Genomic DNA, 26,230 nt, shown 5'->3' on the forward strand with positions numbered 1-26,230 from the left:
GGACACCCTCTGCCTCCCATGTCCTGCAAGATGGCCATGGGGGCTTCGTGAGCAGTGTGAGGATTTGGGACCAGGACTGATGCAAAGCAAGGAGGGACCATACCTGTGTACACCTACTATGTCCATCACATACATACACATATCTCATGCCCTCAGAGCCTCAGCAGGCTCTCCCCCATCCATCTCCTGCTGTGCCTGTGGGGCTGGTATTGAGCAGGGAGATGAGGAGGTGTGAGAGGCAGAGCTGACAGCAGGAGCAGGATGGAGGGGGCGCATCCTCAGCATCTCACCATGTCCTGCAGCTCCTGTGAATGGTTTTACTGCTGGAGAGAGAAGGAAAGGGGAGGATGTGGCTCTGGAAGTGGCTGGAACACAAAATGGTGCCCAGATAGTTAGGGTTTGCTCCCAGTGTGCACTGCCAGGGGATCCGGATGATCTCTGGTGGGAATCCGTGTGACATGCACTTTCCTTTCATGTTTCGCTGCAGAAGGAGGTTTCCTACAACACCCATGAAGGCTTTAACCTGCCAGAGGTTAGGCAGAAGCTCTTCCCTGTGAGGGTGCTGAGGCGCTGGCACAGGGTGCCCAGAGAAGCTGTGGCTGCCCCATCCATGGCAGTGTTCAAGGCCAGGTTGGACACAGGGGCTTGGAACAAGTTGCTCCAGTGGAAGGCGTCTCTGCCCATGGCAGGGGTTGGAGCTGGAGGAGCTTTAAGGTCCCTTCCAACACAAACCAGGCTGGGATTCTGTGATGGGCTTGGGAGCATCCATCAGAGCCACCAGCGACAAAGGCAATCTTAAAGCACCCCCATTCAGAAGGGCCCTTTCCCCCTGTTGCTGCCCATTTCAGTCCTTCACCACACTCCTCACTGCTCCTCCCCATCTCTTTCCTTCCACTTTTGGGCACCGCTCCCTCAGGCTCTCCTTTGTCTCTTGTGCTTCCAACACAATGGGTGTAAGAAGGTGAATGTCATCATCAGGGAGAGAACAAGGACTGAGGCTGCCTCAATCCCCACTGAGGTGAAGAACCAAATTCCCCAGGAAGCCGTCACCACACAGAGGAAGGACAGGAGGGTGACCATGAGCAGCCAGCACAGAGGTACCAAGGCCAAGTGTCCTGGATTCAGCAGTAGCAGTCATTTTTCTCCTTCTTGGTAGCTGGTGCAGTGCAGTGTTTTGACTTTCGGCCTGGGAACAGAACTGATAGCGATGTTTTGGTTTGGCCAAGGACTTTGTGAGCCTCATGCTCTGCCAGGGAGGAGGGGAAGCCAGGAGGAAGCAGAGACAGGACAACTGACCCAAACTGACCAAAGAGGTATTCCATACCACAGCACGTCATGCCCAGGATGTAACTGGGAGTTAGCCGGAAGGGCTGGGAGACTGCAGGGTTGGAGGAGGTATCGGTCGGTGCTTGGTCGGGGCTGGGGGGGGCAAGTTATCGGTCGGCTGGTGGTGAGGTGTTGTATTCCCTTGTTATTTCCTTTATCATTATTATCATTGGTGGTAGCAGTAGTGATCTGTGTTATACCTTAGTTACTAAACTGTTCTTATCTCAACATGTGGGAGTTGCATTCTTTTAGATTCTCCTCTCCGTCCCTCCGAGAGCAGGGGGAGGGCAAGAAAGGGGGGGGAAGTGAGCGAACGAGTTACCTGACTGGGTTTAAACCACGACACCAAGTCACACCTGACCAATCTGAGTGCCTTGGGTGATGTGAGCATTGATGTTTGCATGGACAAGAAGTAGAGGACAGCATTTACCTCACTGTTAGCAAGGTCACCACGATCTCCTGTGGGCTTCTTTGCAGCCAAACTTGTGAGCTATGATTTGAGCAAAAGGAATTGAAGATGGGTGGAAAGCTGCTTCATTGCCTGTGGTGCCTGACATTGCTGATGGACGCTGGTGCCAGCTCCCATCAGCAAGGTTCCCCTCATCTACCTGCCATGATAATGTCAACCATGGCCCTTCTGAAGATGTAACTGTCGCAGAAATGCTCCAAAAGTGGATGTGAAAGGTGGGCTTGTTCTGTGGTTTGCTCTAAGGGAGCCCAAAGTCCTGCGGCTCGCTCAAGCTGAGGTCATCTCCTCTGGGTACACTTGTTTATAAGCGGCGAGGAGAAGCAGACAGGCCAACCCAATATGGGTGATAAGCAAACTTCTCCTTTATTTGTGATGCAGTTCACATATATATAGGAGTGGTATTCAGCCACACCTCCTTGGCACAACAGTATTGGTTAGACCCACACAGCTTCCTCCACATTCTCCTCCCATGTCCGGTTTCCTGTTATCTCTGGGGGCCACCCCCTGCCTTGCTTGCACAGTCCTCCAGGGCTCTATGGCCCTGCTCTTAGAGTCATTCTGCAACAGGGCACATCTGCATACAACATATGGCCAGAAGCATGGAGCATCTGTATCATCAGCACCAGATGGCATCCAAGGAAAAGCCAACACTGCTCAAGCAGTGCCTTGAAAGGCTGTTCCCGAACCAAGTTGGGTGACTGCTTATCACAGGGGATGAAATTCCACCTTGCTCCTAGGTCAGCATGCTGGCAGCTTTCCATGGTGCAGGCCCATCCAGAAGAGCAAAATGCCCAGCTACATCCTATGGAGGAACTAAATACATTTCCTATGAGGAAAGAAGTAGATGGGCACATGAAGCTGAGAGCTGGTCTTGATAAGGTTCCCCACCACCATGGTGTTGGAGATGAGTAAAACAGTCCCAAAGAGCAGCTTCTACACGCTGGGGAAGCCCAAGAGGACAAACGTGGTCACACTCAAGTGGTTTCCTCCAGCCACTCTCTTGGCAGCAGGAGACAAAGAAACATGGCAAGAGGTTGAATCACTTCTCCCAGCTCATAGGAGCACACAGTGCATGAGGTTAATGCAGGATTTGGGGTTTCCTTTAGGACTGCACCCAATTCCTGGGAGATAAAACCATGATGGTTGAAGGTTCTAAATAATACACTGAAAAATGATACCTTGATAAATAACAGTCTATAGTTCCTATAACCTAAAAACTCATCTTAGAGCTTAAAACCTAAAGGTATGACTGGCCCGTTAGGGAAAGAATTGGTTTTGCAAAAGATGAGCATCTTCTCATGAGCATCCAAATTCTTTTTAAGAAGGAGGCTTGTTTGGGATGATTTCCTTCCTGTTTGTGGGGGTTGTTCTTATTTAAGAACAAGTAAATACAATAATATCATGCCTTAATTTGCCACAAGAATTAGTGTTGCATTAAACAGATAAGAGGTCACATTGCAGTGATTTTTTTTACTCTGCAGTGATGTTTGACTTGATTAAGGTGAGACCAGAATCCCTGAATGCAATTCCATGTACTTATAGCTTCAAGGGAAAAACCACCCCTTCTCATCTGAATTATTCTTGCATATATTTCTTCCTCTGTGCTTACTTCTATTTAATGAACATGTGTGTATATATAGATGTACACGAGATGACTGCTGTTCATGTTAACCTGGAATATGCAGACCTTAAAATGATGAGGAGACAACCTTAAAATATGCGTATTGCCTGTTGAGAAATGAGCATTCCTCCCCCTTCCCCTACCACGTCCTTCTTTCCATCAGCCCCTTTTCAAGCAAGATGACCATTTCTTCAGCACAATTCATCTTCTCCCTCCACCTTTCCCAAAGCAGCTTTTACTTCCCCATTCCCCAGCCTGTGCTCAGATGTTCATTGCACAAAGTCCCCTGACCCACCACCAATGCTCTTCTCATGTTGTTGGTGAGTGCCTTTGCTGCAAGGGCACATTGATGGCTCATTTCAACACAGTGGACACCACAACCACCTTGTCCCTCTCTGCTAAGCTGCCCCCTAGCCTGTCATGGTGCTTAGAGCAACTCTTCCCCATGGGCAGGACTCAGCATTTTCCCTTTTTGAAATCTGTCTGATTCCACCTGCCCATTTTGAACCCAAATTTTGCCTTGGAAATGCTATTTTACATTATATGCCTCAAGATTTAAATACCCTCAGGACGGCTCTTTGATGCTTGCAAAAGGAAGAAACGAAACCAAGAGTGGGACTTGTTCCTTGTAGAGAAAAGCAGCTGACAGCAGACAGGGCTTTGCTAAAGCTTTAACACCTTCTAAGGGGTTCAGAAGATCCAGCTGGAGTTGTCTACAGCCACCTCAGGCAGGGGGATGAAGGCAACTGCTGTTTCCCATTGCTAATGGCTCACACACTCAATGGCCATCTCCTCATCCTCATTCTCCTCCTTCACCTTGTTTAGTACTTATATAATTAAGTTAGAGCTACGTAAACAGTAGACATCTCAAACACACACCTTGCATCTAACAACACCCAAACCAGCCATTCTCAATGCCACAGCTTGTCTAAACAGCGCAAAACATCACCCATCCCACATCAAATACCCACATCTTATCACACACAGAAGCACTCTTTTCTCTGTGGTCCCTGCTTTAGACACACAACTGCAAGACCAGTACTGCCAATGGGTCTGCCTGTCCTTGATCAACCCAACCTTCCCTTTCACTCTTTCACCCTTTCTCAAGATCTGGCATATGCAAATTGCTCTTTCTTGAGTTCAAACTATCATAAATGAAAATCATAGAACGGTTTGGGTTGAAGGAACCTTAAAGCTCCTCCAGCTCCACCTCCAACACCTTCTGCTAGAGCAGGCTGCTCCAAGCCCCTGTGTCCAACCTGGCCTTGAACACTGCCAGGGATGGGGCAGCACCTCAGCACCCTCCCAGGGAAGAGCTTCTGCTTAAGAGCTCATCTCAATCCACCCCATATCTTTCCAAGCCATGAACAGTGATAAAGGCAGACACAGAAATGAACTCACCAGTGTTTGAAGAAGATATCCTTGCTTCTTCCACCACAACCTCACAAGGTTGCTTCCCTTCATGGTAGAAATGGTGACTAAAACCAATCTAAACTCTCTCGATTCTCATTAAAAACAAACAAACAAGCAAACAAACAAAAATAAGAGAAATATCCTAGTAACCAAATTCAAAAGGAGTAAGACCAAACCAAGACAGCTCTATTTCCAGTTAACCTGGAGACAAGAAAACAACACTCAATGTTCCTGGTTCTTCCCATACATGAACTTACACAACAGGGAGCATCACAACCTCAGTGCAGGATCTACTCATTTGAGGCCCTAATCTTCAAAACCTTTTCAACCAAAGGGAAAACCCATCATTCGCTTGCTTCTGGGTCTTTTTTTAACCTATCAGGATATTTGTTTCACCCAGTTACAGCTACAGCTAATACTAAGAGCCAAAAATGAGTGTATCTCCTTACCTATTTATGAGCCAAGGTCCCATTACAGCTAAGGAGACTCAGGCCAATGCAATCAGCAGAGCTCATTCAGCTCTCTTCAGCTGGAGCAATGGAGGTGTCTGCCTTGCAGTGAGAGGCATGAATCCCACCAAATCTCCCTCAACACTAAAGGGAGCTGATGGACCCAGTAAACACATAGGGGTGACATGGTGCATTCAAATGTAAGGAGATAAGTGCTTGCCTAAGGACATTTGAGGTGATTCCTAAATCCAATCACTAAGTACCCAAAGAAGGGGAGGTAGCTCCTACCCAGCATTTGCTCAGCTGCCTTTAAACCAGACTTAACTACAATGAAAGCAACTCCACCTGAGAATGGGGAGCTAAAGCCATTAGGAGCTCATCAGCAGGAACGCCAGAAGCCAGGCACCTCATTGCCTGCTCATCATGACCCAGCAGGAAGATGAATTGCAATGCTGGCTGCTGCTTCTGCTTCCTAGAACCTCACCTGGTGTTTGCTCTCCTGGTCAGATGATAACCCCATTGAAGGCAGTGGCAGCCCTTAGACACAGCAAACCACTGGTTTCCTTAAACACACACAACAAGGAGCAAAAAGCTTTCCCTTCTGAGAGCAGCACCTCTGAAGTGAAGCCACAATGAGCAGAGCGACAGGGTTGTAGCTCTTCCCTGTGAGGGTGCTGAGGCACTGGCACAGGGTGCCGGGAGAAACTGTGGCTGCCCCATCCCTGGCAGTGTTCAAGGCCAGGTTGGACACTGGGGCTTGGAGCAAGCTGCTCCAGTGGAAGGGGTTGGGGTTGGAACTGGGTGAGCTTTAAGCTCCCTTCATGCCAACCCATTCCATGATTCTATGATTTTAGAAAAAGAGAAAGGATGCATGAAAGAATTAATGGTGTCACATTCTTTTTGACTTGATGCCATCTGCAAGTTCTCCATGTGCGTTATCGTGCAGATGAGGGTAAATCTCAGATTTCCTATTGTGAATGTGCAGCATGAGAAATTCCAGTTAGAAACAGAGGGAGGGGGAAAACCCCACTGTAAGAGCAGCCAAACACTGACATAGGGGCCAAGAAGGGTGTGAAACCTCTGCTCCTGCTTGTCCCCAAGGCTCAGCAGGAAAACAACTGTCATCTGGGTTAAATAATAACCAGGGAATTATCAGGAAGCTTTGGGAACAAAGCAGGATTCAGCTGATTGACCCTGGGTGCCTGCTAGTTGTGTGTTGTTAAGAAATGAGCAAACCACTTTGATCCTGACTTAACTGAATCCAGCCATGGAGCTTCTCCCTCCAGCCTAGGTTATTATGTGTCTCTAGGATAGCCCTAAAGCTCAGCCATGGCTCCGGGTTTCACCATGGGCCTGGCAGAGGCTGCAGGTCTATGGGCTGAGGTAATGCACACATTGGAGTATTTTGGGGTGGTTTATGTATGCAATGTTTGCCCATCACCAATCAGCTCTCTGTGCAGGAAAGCAACAGGAGAGACATCAGGGCAGGCAATGCCATCAGTACGGGAATCCATGGGCTGCCACACAGGAGGTCTGAAGGCTGATGAGCAACACCAGAGCTCCTGTGCTCTGGTGTGATCAGGCTGCCATGGAGATCGTGGCTTCTGTTGCTGCCAACAGGGAGCTCAAAAGCAAAGGCGTGGAGCAGTGGATGGGGATTCCTTGATAGTTTCTGCCCTTGGTGGGGATTCATCACTATCACGTCTTAAAACACTTTCAAAGCACCTTCATTCATAGTAGTGGTCACACAATTTACCATATTCCACTGAAATTCTTTGCTGTCTGAAATGAAATGAGGTGAATGGTGCTAGAAATCATTGAATTAGGTTTGTACATCAAAACCTAGAAATACTGCCTGTATGGCATCACACTTATTTGCTGTCATCTCTATTTCTCTTGCTAAAGGTGTTTTTGTCCTTTTCTTAAGGCCCTCAATGAATTTAACAACACTGTCTAGAAATGGAGTTTGATCCAGTGGAACGGTAGAATTCACTCTCTGTTTATTCTCATTTGCCAAGCAAAAGGGAGAGCAAAAAGGAAAAGAGCTTTAAGCTCATCAAGTTCAACCATTCCCCAGCACTGTCAAGGCCACCACTGACCCATGGCACTGAGGGCCTTGTCTATAGGGTTTGTGAACAGTTGCAGGGCCAGTGCCTGCAGCCCTGCCCTGGGCAGCCTGTTCCAATGCCTGAGCACCCTCTGGGGAAGGAATTGTTCCTCAGCTCCATCTAAACCTGCCCTGGTGCAGCTTGAGGCCATTTCCTTTTGTCCCATCCCTTGTTCCCTGGGAGCAGAGCCCAGCCCCTCCTGGCTCCGTCCTCCTGTCAGGCAGGTGTAGGAAGTGATAAGGTCCCCCCTTATCCTAAAATGAAGAGAGCTGCACACTTGTAGTTGTCTACTTTTGTCTAGCTTCCACTAGAGCAGCTTGCTCCAAGCCCCTGTGTCCAATGGATGGGGCAGCCACAGCTTCTCTGGGCACCCTGTGCCAGCACCTCAGCACCCTCCCAGGGAGCAACTTCTACTTAACAGCTCACCTCAATATCCCCTCTGTCATTTCATGTGACCAAACCTTGTGGTCTGGAGTTGAAATACCTGGAAATATAAGTTGATATTTCCTTAAGACCAGAAATAACACCAGAAATCATTTGCTAATATAAAACATGAGCTTAGGTACCAGTTGGTCTGATGCCAGGAGGGCAAAGCCACCACCTTCTCCATTTTGCTCTCTGAAGCCTGAAATAAAGTTTATTGTTATGTTTAATAACATTTAAATATTAAAATATATTAATTTCAAGTAATATTTAAGTAATAATCACTTTGGACAACAACTTTCTTTCCAGTACACAGTCACTGTCAGGTTTCAGGCTGCAGCCAGAGAAAGTCCTGTCCATGCCAGCACAGAATGTAGCCTTGGTTTAAGGAGAAGCGTGTTTTCCCGGTGTCATGCTTCCAAGTATGTTTAGTCCCTGCTTTGTGAAGGTGCTTTATCCACCCATACTTGAAGGTTCTATATCCACCCATACTTGAAGGTGCTATATCCAATCATCCTTTTCAATCTCCAATATCCAGCCATCCTTGAAGGTGCAATATCCAGCCTGCTTGTTCTCCTCACCAGGGCAGGGTAGCCCTCTCCTTTCAGCTGACTAGGAACCATGAATGGACAAAGACTCTACTTTTTGCTATCCTCATGGCGTTCTTCATATCTGCATTTCTTAGGCTGTAGATGAGCAGGTTCAGCATGGGGACAACCACAGAGTACAGCATGGAGACCACCTCGTCATACTTCGAGGACTAGCTGGAGCTGGGGAGCAGGTACATGAAGAGAGAGCTGCCATAGTACAAAGCAATGAAGATGAGGTGAGAGGCACAGGTGGAGAAAGCTTTGCATTGACCAGCCACAGACCGCATCCGCATGACAGTGGAAAGGACCAAAAAGTAGGAGATGAGGATGAAGACCGTGGTGCTCAGTACCTTGGACCCCACCACGGCAGCAACCATCACCTCGATGGCAGGGGTGTCAGAGCAGGAGAGGGCTAGCAGTGGTGGTCCATCACAGAAAAAGTGATGGAACATCTTGGAACAACAGAATGGGAGACGAGATATGGAAACCGTGTGTATGGTAGAGCTGATCACGCCAGCTAAGTAGGCACCAGCCAACATCCCAATGCAAAGCCTTTGGGACATGACCATGGAGTAGGAGAAGGGGGTTACAAATGGCCACGTAGTGATCGTAAGCCATAGCAGCCAGCACGTAGCACTCGGTGGTGGCACAGGTTGCAAAGGAAAAGAGCTAAGTGGCACATCTAATGAAGGAAATCACCTTCTTCTCCACTAGAACATGGAGCAAGGCTTGAGGGATGATGATAGAGGAGTAGCAGACATCCAGGAGAGACAAGTGGCTTAGGAAGAAGTACATGGGGGTGTGTAGGCAGGAATCCATTCTGATTAATGCAATTACTCCCAGGTTTCCTATGAAGGTAACCACATAGATGGCAAGGAATAAGACAAAGCACATCACCCACAGGTCTTCCCTGTTTGAGAAGCCCAGGAGAATAAACTCAGAGGGGGACATATAATTATCTTCAACCATATTGAACCTATAAGGAGATTCATAGAATCATAGAATCGTCAGGGTTGGAAAAGACCTTAAGATCATCTAGTTCCAACCCCCCTGCGTGGACAGGGACGCCTTACGCTAAACCATATCACCCAAGGTCTCGTCCAACCTGGCCTTGAACACTTCCAGGGATGGAGCATTCACAATCTCCCTGGGCAACCCATTCCAGTGCCTCACCACCCTAACAGGAAAGAATTTCCTCCTTATATCTAACCTAAACTTCCCCTGTTTAAGTTTTTACCCATTACCCCTTGACCTGTCACTACAGTCCCTAATAACGAGTCCCTGTCCAGCATCCCTATAGGCCTCCTTCAGATACTGGAAGGCTGCTCTGAGGTCTCCACACAGCCTTCTCTTCTCCAGGCTGAACTTCCTCAGCCTGTCTTCATGCGGGGGGTGCTCCAGTCCCCTGCTCATCCTCGTGGCCCTTCTCTGGACTTGTTCCAACAGTTCCATGTCCTTTTTATGTTGAGGACACCAGAACTGCACACAATGCTCCAGGTGAGGTCTCACAAGAGCAGAGCAGAGGGGCAGGATCACCTCCTTGGACCTGCTGGTCACGCTCCTTTTGATGCAGCCCAGGATATGGTTGGGTTATGGGCTGCAAGCACACACTGTTGGCTCATGTTCATTTTCTCATCGACCGACACCCCTTCTCCGCAGGGCTGCTCTGAATCTCTTCTCTGCCTAACCTGTGGCTGCGCCTGGGATTACCTGCTTTATGTCTTGAAATTGATATGTGGAATAGGCCCAAATCCCTCAATAATGTTAAGAATGTCAGGTTTTGCCTATCAGTCAGTTACACCACTTTAAGTCAGGATAGTGTGTATATATACATATATACACACACATACATATATATAAATCAATATAAGGTAAATTCATTCTGAGAGAGGAAAACACCAAGTTCCCAAGCCCAGTCTTGGCTAAGCACCACAACCACCACCAACACACTTGGAAGCAAGTAGATATTTTAAGGCAAAGGAGGGAGGGCAACACCAGAATGAATAAACTGTAGGGTTCTTCATAGTTCCTCTCAAGCCATTGACACATGGAAGTCCTTGAAATCCTGAGTAACTGCTGGGGAAAGGCAATTATTTCTCATCTTTTGGGTGCTGCCAATCTAGTGTGATACATGAGGAATAAATAGCTGTTCTCTGTGACCCAGGAGGAGCTCTTTGAGAGCAAATGTGGCTTTTCTTAAGGTAGGATGGTGCAGAGCCAGGATTTCTCGTCTCACTTTGCTTTAGACACGATGCCTAACTTGGAGACAAAAGATACATTCAGGCTTGATCAAAGATATGTTCTCCCTGGGAGAAATCAGCAGCTCCAAAAATCACAGCTTACGACAGGTAGAATAAATCCTCATTGATTTTTCCTGCCTAACATTAATCATCACTTGATAGAGTTACACCAGGGAGCAAAGCAGGAGTGCGCGTGGCTGGTGTCTGACAAGCAGAGCCATGCTTAAGAGTCATCATTATTCGATGGCCCTTTGCTGAAGGGGTGAGGTCCACCTCCAGAGCCAGACTCCTCATTTCAGATGTCCTGTGAGCAATGCATGTGGTCTCCTGGTGTTATTAATTGGGATTTAGAGCTGCTTTTCACTGCTCACATAGAGATGCCGGACGCAAAGCAGCTCCTGAACCATCACCATGGAGCTGGAAGATGTGAGCCAAGTAATGAAAATCGAACTGTTTGGGTCTGGGGCTCAATCCTCTCCCTGAGGCAGCATCCACCTGCCCAGACACACACATCTCCTGCCAGGGGAGAATTGACCTGAAGCTCACAATTAACAAAGGCTCACCCTCGCTTTTTTTTGCTTGACAAACCAAGTGCTTGGTCTGAAGTGATCCAAGGTGCAGATATGAAACCTGGGATGTTTCTAAGGGTGCATCTTGTGCTATACACGACAGCTTCCCCCCAGCAATCACATCTCCCTGCAGCTTGCGCACACTCACTGGAATGGAGATAAATTAATCTGAAAACCCATACCTTGCTCACTTCGTTTAGATATTATCCATGCAGGTTGTGGGTCCACACTCTGCTGAAGAGTTAACTGAATATTTATCCCTGTATTCCTGGGGAAAGGACCTCCATTTGTGGCTTTCCTACTCCGATTTGGCAACATCTTGCTTTTAGGCCAAGCTTTCAACAAGCTGCAATAGGACTCACCAAGCAGACTGTTGCTAGTGTTATCCAAGATGTAACTCTTGACATGGATAAGGGAACAACCGACTGCTGTTGAGATCCTACAGCAAAGAAAAACCTGGCAGCACAACCTCCTGGTTAGGTAGCAGTGAGCTTGTTCTCATAGAACCATAGAATCCCAGAGAGGTTTGTTTTGGAAGGGAACTTAAGGCTCATCCAGCACCAGCCCCTGCCACGGGCAGGGACCCCTTCCACTAGAGCAGCTTGCTCCAAGCCCCTGTGTCCAACCTGGCCTTGAACACTGCCAGGGATGGGGCAGCCACAGCTTCTCTGGGCACCCTGTGCCAGCACCTCAGCACCCTCACAGGGAAGAGCTTCTGCCTAAGAGCTCATCTCAGTCTCCCCTCAGGCAGTCCAAAGCCATCATGGTGGATGTCATCCTCAAGATTTCAGTACAGGCACAAGGGGAAGGTGCCAGATATATAAAGTTATAACGCACTGGTTAGCTGTTCTTTCGAGAGTCATACAGCACAAACTATCAAAAGAAAAGGATCGTTTAAAATATGAAGCAAAAGAGCCCCATGCTCACAGCACCAGCATCCCTCTGATTCCTCAAGGGGATGGTTTCTGCTGCCCTGATATAAAGCAGAGGTGTTAAGGTTTGCTACAAGGCCTGTGGATCCTGTGGATGCCACAGGACAAAGCAGGGTTTTCATATCAGGGATTTCTTCCTCTTTGCTCTCAGATCCACTTGAAATGGGTTTTAATACTCCCAGCTTCTCCAGGCTCCAGCTAGAAGGGTAATGCTGCTCTGTCTTCCCCCATGCAGCATCTACCCGTCCTTCCAGAGCCTTGTCCTTTGTGGTATTCACAGAGCCAGGGGTGAAACAAGTCAGGGGATTACACATTAACTGGCAGGGAGCTGTCAGACCAGGCAAGGGTCAGCCCAAAGGGCTCCCAAGAGCCAGGTCAGGATACACCCAACAGGTTTTAAAATTAATGGCATCAGAAGGTCTTATTTGAAAAATACAAGCCCAAAATCGTTGCCTTTAAGAGTTTTATCCAGCCTTCAAACATCCCCAAAGGTAGTTTTTTTAGTACATAGCAGTATGTACAGTCTCATATCCGTATTCAAAAACAAGATTACCTCTTGGGAAGCACTCTTAGATGTGTTCAACCCTCAGTGTAGGGAAAATACAGCTCTCCTTTATCTCAGTTTATGCTGCTACTTAGAATGAAAATATAAAAGCACAACTTCCTTTTCATTTTGAAGCAGCTGCCTTTACTTTTCAATCAGAAATGCTTTCGTTACTGTGCTCCCAAAGATGAGAGGGGGCTGCAGGGCCTTCCAGGAAAGGACAGAAATCACCTCTTTACTCCCCAAAAGCCCTAGTAGGGAATGACCCTGGCTATTCCTGCCTAGCACTTAATGTTCTGTAACAAAAGGTGGGTTTCCTACCCCATGCAGGTTACCAGGATGGATCCACCAGTAACCCAGGAACTTGGTTACTGTGTAGGCATCCTCACCCATTTAATTCAGCATCAGAGAGCACCTAAATAAGCCCAGCTGCTCCCCTGGGATGATTTAGGTGGTGATGGGTGTGATTTACATACATCAACAACAAGGAATTAAATCCTTCACCTCCATGGGATAAAGCTTGAGACCTTACCAGGTTTGAGATCTGATGTGTTTTCGTTTGCTTCCATTATGAAATCTTGGATGGCTTTGTCAGGAGTAAAGATGTGCAATGGGGACACTTTCTGAGAGGGATCTGTGGATCTAGAGGAAACAACTGATGGAGAAAGGAATCATTTAAAACACCACAAATAAGCACTTCAAATTGTGTATGGATAGCACAGGCTATTTAATGAAAAAAACATTTAAAAGGCAGAGTGAATTTGATATCCTCAACAACAGAAGGACATGGATCAAGTCCAGGCGAGGCCACGAGGATGATCAGGTGCTGGAGCACCTCCCATATGGAGCCAGGCTGAGAACATTGGGGCTGTTCAGCCTGGAGAAAAGAAGCTGTGTGGAGACCTCAGAGCAGCTTCCAGTGTCTGAAGGGGGCTACAAGGATGCTGGAGAGGGACTCTTCATTAGGGACTGGATTGACAGGACAAGGGGTGATGAGTTCAAATGAAACACAGGGAGTTCAGGTTACAGATAACAAAGAAGCTCTTCCCTGTGAGGGTGCTGAGGCACTGGCACAGGGTGCTCAGAGAAGCTTTGGCTGCCCCATCCCTGGCAGTGTCCAAGGCCAGTTTGGACAGAGTGTTGGGTGACATGGTCTAACATGTAGTGTCCCTGACCATGGCAGGGGGTTGGAACCAAGGTCCTTTCCAACCCAAACCACTCTATGATTCTACAATAATCTACATTTCATACAACCTGAAGCCTCAGCCAAGAACTGCATTAGGAAAAGTGGGTTTTAAAGCATCATTTCTAAATCCGAGGGGACTTTGTTTGAAGCTTTTAAACTATCTGACATTGCTTGAACAGGGTCAGGAAATAAACTGTCTACATAGGATCAGCCAACTGTAGAGGCAACATGATGGCCTTAGTTTACTTATCTATTATTTCTCAGTTTCTTGGGTAAGAACAAGCCACTTGGCTACCCAAAGCTTCCCAGCACATAAGTTTTTATCTTAAAGGAGTGGCTATTCCCAGCAACGTCCAATAGATGGTGGTGTTGTATAAGAAATCCTGATCCATGAGTTTCTAGCCACTTATTTCAAAACTTCTTCCTTTTGATACCTACAGGGACTCCTGTGACCATTTTGCACCTCTTGGAGGTGACCGCAGAGAGCAATGGTACCAAGAAGGAACAAAAATCACACAGGAAAAGGAATGAATTTTGTTCAGAAGTAGATGAAATGTAGTTTTGAAGGGGAAATGGACATCTAAAGAGCAAGCATACGTGGATACTGTCATGTCCTGCTGGCAACAGTAAGAGTCAGGTTCAGGCTGGTAACTTTAGTAAAGAGTAAGAACAAAGAATAAGAGTAAAGAATAAGAATATATATAATATATATATAAAATAAAAAATATATATAATCAAAATACAACGTAAATGATAGAGAATAAAGTACAAATACAGAATAAAGTATAAAAAAAGAATATTTATTTCTTAGTGCTGGCCAGGGTCACATCCCTGTTTAGGTTATTTTCCCCTGGATTAGGGAGTGTTTTTCCCACTGGAGATGCCACAGCTCAAGTGACCACAGGTGGAAAATCTCCATCCAGGACTCAGCCAAGCCTTCCCCTTCCTAAAAGCCCATCAGCTCCAAATCCATTCCCAGTGGAGCTTGTTAACACAGTTGGATCAGGGACATCTCTCACCTTTGAGTGATGAGCTGCTAAAGAAATAGGGAAGTTTTGGGTGTGTGGGGAAACCCTGTGGTGACTGTTTCCCCTGGTGGCATTGTGATTTTATAGCAACCAAGATATGGGGGAGCTGCAATTTGTGCCAGGAATGACTTCTTGCATAGGAAATAAAGACTTTTGGTTGGGTTTTTCCATTACCTTCAATTTTCCCGTTGTTTCTCTAATCCCCATTGCCTCAAACCAAGGTGCAACTCTCCTGCAGCAAATTCTACTGATAACATTCTTGCCTTTGTTTTTAACAAACCACTGTGGGTATAAATTAGAAAACTCCTTAGAGCTTCTCTTAAAGGCTTTGAGAGAGGCAGAACTTGAGGAGGAAAACTGAAAGGGTGAAGTTCCACAGCTGCCTGAAAAGAAGTGGCAAAGCCCAATTTGACTGTGATTTAACTCAGCAGCCCGGTTCCAAACACAGACCTGTTGAAGAATTTGCATTTCACTCACTTGGCTCACGCACGATATCCCATTGCTCCATAACTGCATTAAAAGATCAGTTCATCCATTTAGATCTTGGGTTTCCATCCTTCCTGGGAAAAGCTTTTCATAGGAGCTGCCTCCCCCACCCAGCCCACAATTCACTGAGACCCCAACTAAACTGAGGCAAGGAAAACTAGTATTGTGTGTGTTGGTGTTGACATTTAACACAAGAATATACTGTGCTATATATATATAGTTTAGAATGCATTTAATATTGTGTTTTGATATATATACACACATATATATCTGTTTATGTGTATAACTTGCCCATCATAGGAATAGAGACCTCCAAGATGTCCTTTCTGACCAATAACTACATCCTGCTGGTCATAGTCACATCAGTGACTAGTCATGGTCATGCTAGTCATGGCCGCATCAGGTTGCTCCTGGCCTCATTCAGGCAGCTTCTGAACATGTCCATGGGTGGAGGCTCCATAGCCTCTGGAACAAATCCTCATAGAATCATAGAATAGTTATGGTTGGAAAGAACCTTAAGATCATCAAGTTCCAAACCCCCTGCCATGGACAGGGACACCTCACACGAAATCATATCACCCAAGGCCTCGTCCAACCTGGCCTTGAATGCTGCCAGGAATGGAGCATTCACAACCTCCCCGGGCAACCCATTCCAGTGCCTCACCACCCTAACAGGAAAGAATTTCCTTCTTATATCCAATCTAAACTTTCCCTGTTTAAGTTTTAACCCATTACCCCTTGTCCTGTCAATACAGTCTCTAATGAAGAGTCCCTCTCCAGCATCCCTATAGACCCCCTTCAGATACTGGAAGCTGCTCTGAGGTCTCCCCGCAGCCTTCTCTTCTCCAGGTTTACAGCCCCAACTTCCTCAGCCTGTCTTCACGCGGGAGGTGCGAACTGCCACGCAAACTGCCTCGACCCGCTCTGTTCGCCGGGCTCCTGGTCGCTCACGCTCCCTGTGGCAGGTCATTAACCAGTCAGGGTTAGTGCCACTGCTTCAGGCTCCGCCCTGTGTGAGTCAGCTGCTCGCGTAAGCTGAGCTGACAGCTCCTGGGCAGGTCCTCTCGAGGACTTGAGGCTCCCTCAGTGGCTCTTGTCGCTCTGAGTTGAGGCTCCTGGACCCTGATCTCCCCCCGCTCCGGTGTTGAAGGCGTCCTCTCTCGAGCTACTCACCTCAGCAATTCAATGATAACGAAGAATAATCCCTTTTACCCCGATTTAAGTGTCCAATGCTGTGATGACCATTAGAGGGGCCCTGCCTCCAGCCAGGTGGAGGTAGGGGACAATCGGATTTACTGGGCTGTGTGGATCAGATGGCCTGGCACATCAGTCCCACACAAGTATAAGACTCTAGTAGATACCAGCGCACAGTGTACCCTGATGCCATCAAGTTGGCAAGGGGGGGAACCCATCTATATTTCTGGAGTAACAGGAGGATCCCAAGAGTTGACTGCTCTGGAGGCTGAAATCAGCCTGACTGGGAGGGAATGGCAAAAGCACCCTATTGTGACTGGTCCAGAGGCTCCATGCATCCTCGGCATAAACTACCTCAAGAGAGGGTACTTCAAAGACACAAAAGGGTAGCAATGGGTTTTTGGTATTGCTGCTTTGGAGACTGAGGAAATTGAGCAGCTGTCCACCTTGCCTGGTCTCTCAAAAGATCCTTCTGTTTTGGGGTTGCTGAAAGTTGAAGAACAACAAGTGCCAATTGCGACCACAACAGTGCACCGGCGGCAGTATCGCACCAACCGAGACTCAGTGATTCCCATCTATCGACTGATCCGTAGACTGGAGAGTCAGGGGGTGATCAGCAGGACCCGCTCACCCTTCAATAGCCCCATATGGCCAGTGCGAAAGTCTAATGGAGAATGGAGACTAACAGTAGACTATCGTGGCCTGAATGAAGTCACACCACCATTGAGTGCTGCCGTACCGGACATGCTAGAACTTCAGTATGAACTAGAGTCAAAGGCAGCCAAGTGGTATGCCATGATTGATATTGCCAATGCATTTTTCTCCATTCCTTTGGCAGCAGAGTGCAGGCCACAGTTTGCTTTACTTGGAGGGGTGTCCAGTTCACTTGGAACCGACTGCCCCAGGGGTGGAAACACAGCCCTACCATTTGCCACGGACTGATCCAGACTGCACTGGAACAGGGGCAAGCTCCAGAACACCTGCAATACATTGATGACATTATTGTGTGGGGCGATACAGCGGAAGAAGTCTTTGAGAAAGGGAGGAAAATAATCCAAATCCTGCTGAAAGCTGTTTTTTCCATCAAACGGAGTAAGGTCGAGGGACCTGCACAGGAGATTCAATTTTGGGGAATAAAATGGCAAGATGGACGTAGACAGATCCCCACAGATGTGATCAGCAAGATAACAGCAATGTCTCCACCAACTAATAGGAAAGAAATGCAAGCTTTCTTGGGTGCAGTGGGGTTCTGCAGAATACACATCCCAAATTACAGTTCGATTGTAAGCCCTCTCTATCATGTGACCCGGAAGAAGAATGATTTTAAATGGGGCCCTGAGCAGCAACAAGCCTTTGAGCAAATTAAACGCGAGATAGTTCATGCAGTAGCCCTTGGACCAGTCCGGACCGGGCCAGATGTAAAAAATGTACTGTACACTGCAGCTGGGGAGAACGGTCCTACCTGGAGCCTCTGGCAGAAAGCTCCAGGGGAGACTCGAGGTCGACCCCTCGGCTTTTGGAGTCGGGGATACAAAGGATCTGAGGCCAGTTATACCCCAACTGAGAAAGAGATACTGGCAGCCTATGAAGGGGTTCGAGCTGCTTCGGAAGTGATTGGCACTGAAGCACAGCTCCTCCTGGCACCCCGGTTGCCCGTGCTGGGCTGGATGTTCAAAGGCAGGGTCTCCTCTACACATCATGCAACTGATGCTACATGGAGTAAATGGGCTGCACTAATTACACAATGAACTCGAATAGGAAATCTCAGTCGTCCAGGCATTCTAGAAGTCATCATGGACTGGCCAGAGGGCAAAGATTTTGGAATGTCACCAAAGGAGGAGGTGGTGCGCGCTGAAGAGGCCCCACCATATAATAAACTGTCAGAAAGTGAAAAGCAGTATGCCTTGTTTACTGATGGCTCTTGCCGTATTGTGGGAAAGCATCAGAGATGGAAGGCAGCTGTATGGAGTCCTGGACGACAAGTTGCAGAAACTGCTGATGGAGAGGGTGAATCAAGTCAGTTTGACAAGGTGAAAGCCATCCAGCTGGCCCTGGACATTGCTGAATGAGAAAAGTGGCCAGTACTTTATCTCTATACTGACTCATGGATGGTGGCAAATGCCCTGTGGGGTTGGTTGAAGCAATGGAAGCAGAGCAACTGGCAACGCAGAGGTAAACCCATCTGGGCTGCTGCACTGTGGAAAGATATTGCTGCCAGGGTGCAGAACCTGGTGGTGAAGGTACGTCATGTAGATGCCCATGTACCCAAGAGTCGGGCCACTGAGGAACACCAGAACAACCAACAAGTGGATAAAGCGGCTAAGATTGAAGTGGCTCAGATGGACTTAGATTGGCAACATAAAGGTGAATTATTTTTGGCCCGGTGGGCCCATGACACTTCAGGCCATCAGGGCAGAGATGCAACATACAGATGGGCCCGTGACCGAGGGGTGGACTTAACAATGGACACTATTGCCCAGGTTATTCATGAGTGTGAAACATGTGCTGCAATTAAACAAGCCAAGCGGTTAAAGCCTCTTTGGTATGGAGGACGATGGTTGAAGTATAAATATGGGGAGGCCTGGCAGATTGACTATATCACACTGCCACCAAGCCGCCAAGGCAAGCACCATGTGCTTACCATGGTGGAAGCAACCACCGGGTGGCTGGAAACACATGCTGTGCCCCATGCCACTGCCCGGAACACTATCCTGGGCCTTGAGAAACAGATTTTGTGGCGACACGGCACCCCAGAGAGAATTGAGTCAGACAATGGGACTCATTTCCAGAATAACCTTATAGATATTTGGGCCAAAGAGCATGGCATTGAGTGGGTATATCACATCCCCTACCATGCACCAGCCTCTGGGAAAATCGAACGGTACAATGGGCTGTTAAAAACTACACTGAGAGCAATGGGTGGGGGAACTTTCAAGCATTGGGATACACCAAAGGCCACCTGGTTGGTCAACACCAGAGGATCTGCCAACAGGGCTGGCCCAGCCCAGTCAGAACTTTTACATCTTGTAGAGGGGGACAAAGTTCCCATGGTGCATATGAAGAATTTGCTGGGGAAGACCTGCTTCAGGGGTAATTCCTGCTTCAGGTAAAGGCAAACCCACTCGTGGGATTGCTTTTGCTCAGGGACCTGGATATACTTGGTGGGTAATGCGGGAAGATGGGGAAGTCCGATGTATACCTCAAGGGGATTTGATTTTAGGGGAAAACAGCCAGTGAACTCAATTGTATGCTGTTGCCTGCTGTATAATGCTTTTATAGCCCATCAACTAGATGTCTCCAGGTCACCAGCGACTGGCCCTGACTTCCCTCCAGCCGTCATCCCAACAGAGAATGAACTTTGAACATCATGGACCGAATATAGGGATTGGTCCATGCACTAAGAAAATGATCTTTTCCTCTTGGCCTGTATGTATATGGATGTATATATATGGGAGAGCGATGGTGTATTGAAAATGTGGGATCTGAGCACGACATGAATGGTATGGAATAAGGGGTGGATAATGTCCTGGGTTCAGCAGTAGCAGTCATGTTTTTTTTTCTCCTTTGTAGTAGCTGGTACAGTGCTGTGTTTTGACTTCCAGCCTGAGAACAGTGTTGGTGAAGTCGATGTTTTCAGTTGTTGCTAAGTGATGTTTACCCTGACCAAGGACTCTGTGAGGCTCATGCTCTGCCAGGGAGGAGGGGAAGCTGGGAGGAAGCAGAATGCTCTATGACTCCTCTATGACTAGTCTATAACTCCTCTATAACTCTATGACTGATTCCTCTATGAAAGATATTTGAATGCTCTATGACTCCTCTATGACTTGTCTATGACTCTTCTATAACTCCTCTATAACTCTATGACTATGATTCCTCTATGACAGATATTTGAATGCTCTATGACTCCTCTATGACTTGTCTATGACTCGTCTATAACTCCTCTATAACTATGACTACTCTATGATTCCTCTATGACAGATATTTGAATGCTCTATGACTCCTCTATGACTTGTCTATGACTCGTCTATAACTCCTCTTGGACACCTCTATGACAACTCTGTGACGCTTCTATGACGCCTGTATGATGCCTCTATGAAGCTTTTATGACTCCTCTGTGACTCCACTGTGACTAGATTGTAACTGTCGTATGACTCCTCTGTGACTCCACTGTGACTAGATTGTGACCATTGCATGACTCCTCTATGACTCCTCTATGGCTCCTCTATTACTCTGTATGACACTATGACTCCTTTATGACACCTCTACGACTCTTCTATGACTCCTCTTGGACGTCTCTGTGACGCTGCTATAATGCCTCTATGAAGCCTCTATGACTCCACTGTGACTCCTCTGTGTCTCCACTGTGACCCCTGCATGACTCCTCTATGACTCCTCTATGACTCCTCTTGGATGCCTCTATGATGCCTCTATGACGCCTGGATTACTCCTCTATGACTCCTCTATGACAGTATGATTCCTCTATGATGCTATGACTCTAAGACACCTCTATGACTCCTCTATGACTCTAAGACACCTCTATGATTCATCTATGACTCTTCTATGACTCCACCTTGACTCCACCGGGACTCCACTGTGAGCCCTGTATGACTCCTCTGACTCCTCTATGATTCCTCTATGACTCCTCTATGACTCCTCTATGACACTATGAATCCTCTATGACAATATGACTTCTCTATGACTCCTTTATGACTCTATGAACACTCTATTAATTTATGAGCCCTCTATGACTCTCTGATTCCTCCTTGACTCCATGACTCCTCTATGACAGCTAAATGACACTATGTCATTATGACGCCTCTCCGAATCCTTTATGACTCCACTATGACTCATCTAAGACTCCAACATGACTCCTCCATGACTCCTCTACAAGTCTTCTATGAGTTCTCTGAGTCCTCTATGACTTCACTATGACTTTTCTGTGACTCCTCTATGACTTTTCTATGAATCTATGACTCCTCTATGACACTATGACTACTGTATGACTCTCTGACTCCTCTCTAACTCGACTCTGACTCCTCTATGACACCTCTATGACTCCTCTATGACCGCTCATTGACACCTCTATGTCTGATCTATTATTCCTCTAAGGTGTCTCTGTGACGCCTCTGTGACGCCCCTATGACTCCACTATGATTCCTTTATGACTCCTCTATAACAGTATGACTCCTCAATGACTCATCTACTCCTCTCTGACTCCTCTCTGACGCCTATATTACGCCTCTTTGATGACTCTATGACTTCACTATCATTCATTCATGTCTCTCCTATGACTCCTCTATGACTCCTCTATGACTCTATGACTCCTCTGTGACTCCTCTTTGATTCCTCTATGATTACACTATGTCTCCTCTTTGACTCCACTATGACTCTTCTTTGACTCCTCTAGGACTCCTGTAGGACTTCTCTATAACTCTATGACTCCCCTGTGACTCCTCTGTGACTCCTGTTTGACTCCATTATGACTCCTCTAAGACTCCTCTATGACTCCTTCTAAGACTGTTCTGTAACTCTATGATTCCTCTGTGACACCTCTATGACTCCTCTATGACTGAACTGTGATTCTTGTTTGACTCCACTGTGACTACACTTTGACTCCAATATGACTCCACTATGACTCCTCTAGGACTCCTCTTGGACTCCTCTAGGACATCTGTATGACATATCCATGACACTGTGACTCCTCCATGACATCTCTGTGACTACTCTTGGACGCCTCTATGAAACCTCTATAACTATAATGTGATTGCACTGTGACTCCACTGTGACCCCTGTATGACAACTCTATGAATCCTCTATGACTCTTCTCTGACTCCTCTCTGATCCCTCATTGACTCCTCTTTCACTCCTCTATGACTTCTCTATGACACTATGACTCCTCAAGGACTCCTCCGTGACTCCTCTGTGACACCTCTGTGACACTTCTCTGACTCCTTAATGACTCCTCTATGATTCCACTATGACTCATCTTTGACTCTATGACTCCTCTGTGACTCGTCTATGACTCCCCTAGAACTCCTCTAACACTCCTCTATGAGTCATCTATGATTCCGTTAGGACTATTCTAGGATTCCTCTAGGACTCCCCTATGACACCTCTATGACTCCACTCAAACTCCACTATGACTCTTCTATGACTCCTCTAGGACTTTGCTATGACTCCTCTATGACACTTCTATGACTCCACTATGACTCCAGTCTGACTCCACTATGACTACTCTATGACTCCTCTGTAGCACCTATATGACTGCCCTTAGACTCTTCTATGACTCCTCTAGGACTCCTCTACGACATCTCTATGACTCCACTATGACGCATCTGTGATTCGGCTATGACTTCGCTATGACTCCCCTATGACTCCTCTGTGACTACTCAATGACTCCTCTGTGACTCCTATACGACACTATGACTCCTCTATGAATCCTCTTTGAGTCCTCTGTCTCCTCTATGATACCCCTATGACTCTATGATACTATGACTACTCTCTGACTCCCCTATGACACCTCCATTACTCCTCTATGACTCCTCTATGACTCCTCCATGACTCCTCCATGACTCCCCTATGACTCCTGTAGGACTCCTTATTGACTGCTCTGACACCTTATTGACTCCTCTGCGACTCCTCTATGACTCCTCTATGACTCCTGTATGAATCCTCTATGACTTCATGGAACAATGACTACTCTATGACTCCTCTATGACATCGCTATGAATGCTCTGTGACACATCTATGAATCTATGACTCCCCTATGACTCCTCTATGACACATCTATGAATGCTCTATGACACATCTATGAATCTATGACTCCCCTATGACTCCTCTATGACTCTTCTACGAGTTCTCTACGATTCCTCTATGACTCTATGACACTATGACTCCTCTATGAATCCTCTATGACTACTCTATGACTCCTCTATGACTCCTCTATGACCCCCCTATGACTCCTCTTTGACTCTATTACTCCTCTATGACTCCACTATGATTGCTCTATGACCATCCTAAGATGCCCCTATGACTCCTCCATGACCCCTCTAAGACTCCTCTATGAATCCTCCATGACTCGTCTAAGACTCCTCTATGAACACCCAATAACCCCTCCATGACTCCTCTAGGACTCCTCTAAGACTCCACTAGGACTTTTCTAGGATTCCTCTAGCACTCCTCTAGGACACCTCTCTGATGCCTCTCTGACTCCTCTCTGACTCCTCTAAGACACTATGACTCCTCTAAGACACTATGACTCCTCTATGAATCCTCTTTGAGTCCTCTGTCTCCTCTATGACACCCCTATAATTCTGTGATACTATGTCTACTCTCCAACTCCTCTATGACTCCTCTATGACTCCTCTATGACTCCTCCACAACTCCTCTATGACTCCTGTAGGACTCCTTATTGACTGCTCTGACACCTTATTTGTTGGTGACCCCGGGAGTCGCGGGAGACAAGCCTCATGCTATCATGGTCAGCAAGTCTCGTTTATTTAGCGTGATACACTCATTTTTATAGCCCGCGGTGTTAGGTACATTGTCTGCCAGGATACAGCAAAATCATTGGTTAATCGGTATTGACGCAGGGGTCTCTAAGTAACTGTAACCACTTCTTGTTTCAACTTGTTTTGACATATCCCAGCTTGCTCAAGCATTACCGTTGCGCTTATCTCAGCAAGATGTACATCCTGTTTCTTGAGCAACTCAGAATAAGCATCAACCACAAGATAATTGCGGCCTTGAGGCGCAGCCCTGAGGCCTATCTTTCCACCAGCTGCACAGTATCATGACCTCTGTTACTCAGCCATTCTGCTGTTAAGCTCTCTACACTTCCCCCGTTTTCTTTAGTAGCAAGCATAGCCATGTTATGATTAAAAGCATTCGATATCATTTTTTGCAAACACTGCATAATACATGGTAAAAGCAAAATCGCAAGCAAAATTATGGCCAACACCACAACAATTTTTTCTATCAAACTGATTAACCAGGGAGATAGTCCAAGGGACGCTAACCAGTTTGTGAAAGGATCATTTGTCTCTTGTAATTTTCGCATATTGTCTTTTAACAGTGCCAATTGTTTATGAATGGAATTAGAGTGATCAGAAAGATTCATGCAGCACATGCCTTCAAATTCATCACACCCATGACCTTGTGCAAGGAGTAAAAAATCTATAGCAGCTCGATTTTGGAGAACTGCATGTCTGACTCCTTCTAAGTCTGTGGCCAGATCTGACAAAATACTTGTTGTGATGTTTATTTGTTTCCCTGTCCAGCAAGCCAATTTTCTCAATTGGGTGAGAGCTTGGGCAGATGCTACACCAGGAGCGAAAATACTGGCTAGAATAACCTCGGGAGGGTCCCAAAGTGTGACAGTATCGTGACAGTCTGAGCCCAACTGTGTGGTTGCCCTTTTGTGGCGTATACGAGTATGGTTGGCCTTAAGAACTGTCATGATATCAGGTGCAAACATTGTTAAATGGCCTATATAACAGGGTCCTCCTACCGGACTTCTAGGAACTCCTTGCCATGCTCTATCACCGCAGATAAGAAAATATCCATCAGGTAGATAACCTGTATGAGAAGTTATGACAGTTTTATGGGTAATGTGTCGGCAATATGCAGTTTCATTATATGGTCTATATGACGAGACGTTTACTGGGCGATCCTGGAATTTATGAGGGTTAAATTCAAGGCAATAATTTGCAGGTGCAGAGCCAAGTAAGTTAATTTCTTGGATTTCCGAAACATTCTTATAACAAGAGGGGTTGAAGGAATAATTAGTTGGGACTCCTACCAAACAAGTTCTAAAAGGATCAGAAGCTTTAGCAAGAGCAAGACATAAACTACTTTGATTAACTTTTTCAGCCCATGTGACCCACATGTTTTTTCGCTCTTCGATTTTGTTTAGAGTGTCCCAAGTTCCTGTGTTGAGGCCGAAAACGGCGACAAGTACGATCCCAATCTTCAGGTTTAACTTGCCACAGGAGCGGAATACCCACATCTTTACCGCACTTAATCTCTAGAGACACTGTGGTCAGTGCAGTTTGAATTTGGAAAAGAATCTCCTGGACCCGATACTTTAGGTATCGCTGTTCCAGATCTTCCCTATTTTCGATTAATGGATATGTTAACGGAGAATTTATGAGAGGTGTTATGCCTGCTTCAGCCAATAGTGCTCTATAAGGATTGTTATTACGATGGGGACTCCAGGTGCAGTTTACGCAAGCACCATGTGCTTGCAAATGACTTTGGGACACCCAAACCTTTTGATGACAACCTCCACACTTGATTTTAATCCAAGCTCTATGATCTTGTAAACACACTAAACAATAATGAATAGGAGACAGAATTCGATTAAATAGTTTAACAAGTTCCCAAAACAAATGGAATTCTGCCTCTTCTTGGGTTGAATAGGATAGGCGAATTCCAAAACGTCTCTCAAGCGGTTCCAGCAACGGGCGTAGGATCAGCTGCAGACGATGACGGCGGCGGAGTTCTGGGCTGTTCATTCGTCTGTACAGCTCGAGTCCAACGAGCAGGGATCCACTTGGGTCCTGTTGGGGTAGAAACACAAACATAGCCCCTCCCCCAATAAAGTACTTGGGCTGGGGGTTGCCATAAACCTGTCGTTAGATCTTTATATCGT

The 26,230-nt window shown here is 46.7% G+C and overlaps 1 protein-coding gene and 1 pseudogene across 1 annotated transcript in view; one reads left to right on the forward strand and one right to left on the reverse strand.

The window, feature by feature from the left end:
- LOC133280763 (olfactory receptor 14C36-like) overlaps window positions 1-26,230 on the forward strand; it is a 377,076-nt gene that overhangs the window by 327,688 nt on the left and 23,158 nt on the right. The window lies entirely within an intron of this gene.
- LOC133280754 (olfactory receptor 5AP2-like) overlaps window positions 1-26,230 on the reverse strand; it is a 48,012-nt pseudogene that overhangs the window by 3,820 nt on the left and 17,962 nt on the right.

This window comes from Pezoporus flaviventris, unplaced genomic scaffold, assembly GCF_033815535.1.
Source record: "Pezoporus flaviventris isolate CSIRO_AGI_PZ_B2104156 unplaced genomic scaffold, CSIRO_AGI_Pfla_v1 ptg000088l, whole genome shotgun sequence".
NCBI classification, from domain to species: Eukaryota; Metazoa; Chordata; class Aves; order Psittaciformes; family Psittacidae; genus Pezoporus; species Pezoporus flaviventris.